Raw genomic sequence first — 1,210 nt, forward strand, 5'->3', positions numbered from 1 at the left:
GAGCCCTCTAGCAGGGCGAATAGAGCTAGATCGAGCCTTGGGAAAGCTAGATCGAGCAGGAATGAAGCTAAACGATAGACCGAGAGGTCTGTCTGGTCCTCCTAGAGAGGCCAAGAGGAAGTACGAGAAGCTAACTAAAGCTTGATCGCGCCTTCAGCAAGCACGATTGAGCAAGACCGGAGCTAACACTAAGACCGAAGTGTCTTAGAGAGCCCTCTAGTGGGGCGAATAGAGCTAGATCGAGCCTTGGGAAAGCTAGATCGAGTAAGATTGAAGCTGAAAGAGTGTCAGAGGAGCAAATGAACCTCCAAAAAGTGAAAATCAAATTTTAGAAAAAAACACAAGTTAAATACTGCATGGACAGTAATTCTATGTGTGGGGCATTATTAGGGAGAGGTGTCTTGTCAAAATATGGCTGGACTAAAGACCTCAACCCGGATAGGGTGGAAGGCCCTATGATTGGTCTGTTACTAATCGGTGACCGATAAAGACCTGACCAAGGCCTGTAGTAAGCTTGGTTAGGCATTACAGAAGATAACACTAAGACCGAGGGGTCTTAGAGAGCCCTCTAGCGGGGCGAATAGAGCTTGATCAAGCCTTGGGCAAGCTAGATCGAGCAGGACTGAAGCTAAACGATAGACCGAGAGGTCTGTCTGGTCCTCCTAGAGAGGCCAAGAGAAAGTACGAGAATCTAACTAAAGCTGGGTCGGGCCTTCAGCAAGCACGACCGAGCAGTACCGGAGCTAACACTAAGACCGAGGTTGAAAAGCCCAATAAGTAAGCTAACTTGGGAGAGCTTGTTGGAAACCAAATGCTACTAGATTGGTCCAAATACATCCTTCAACAGGGGATCACTTGGCTCGCTTTACGAAGAGGAGCACAGCTATATGTGTTAATTCGGTATGAATCGCAAGATTTGTTTACCGACCTCTCTAACGCAAAAGGCGGTCTCGGCTTCGGCTGTTGACTGCGTCCGATTCAGGGTTATATAACTCTCGATTGAACACATTGATGTTCTATTGTTGGTGCTTCCAATAAAATTGGAACACTTAAAGCAGAACCGATTCAAATAATAGCATTCTGATCAATGATTGCATTCCTTGATCAAGAACTGCTGGAGTCATTGTGATGGCGAATTTTCTTCATAAGAAAATTGCAAAGAGACGGAACTTAATGAGACTAGTATTATGTTGTTTCTAGTAAGCGGAAG

At 45.5% G+C, this 1,210-nt stretch overlaps 1 pseudogene; it reads left to right on the top strand.

The window, feature by feature from the left end:
- The first annotated feature begins 835 nt into the window (after nt 1-835).
- Nucleotides 836-987, top strand: LOC142356052 (5.8S ribosomal RNA; annotated as a pseudogene).
- Nucleotides 988-1,210: the final 223 nt, after the last annotated feature.

This window comes from Convolutriloba macropyga, unplaced genomic scaffold (genome assembly GCF_964194025.1).
Source record: "Convolutriloba macropyga unplaced genomic scaffold, txConMacr16.3 SCAFFOLD_5587, whole genome shotgun sequence".
Taxonomy (NCBI): Eukaryota; Metazoa; Xenacoelomorpha; order Acoela; family Convolutidae; genus Convolutriloba; species Convolutriloba macropyga.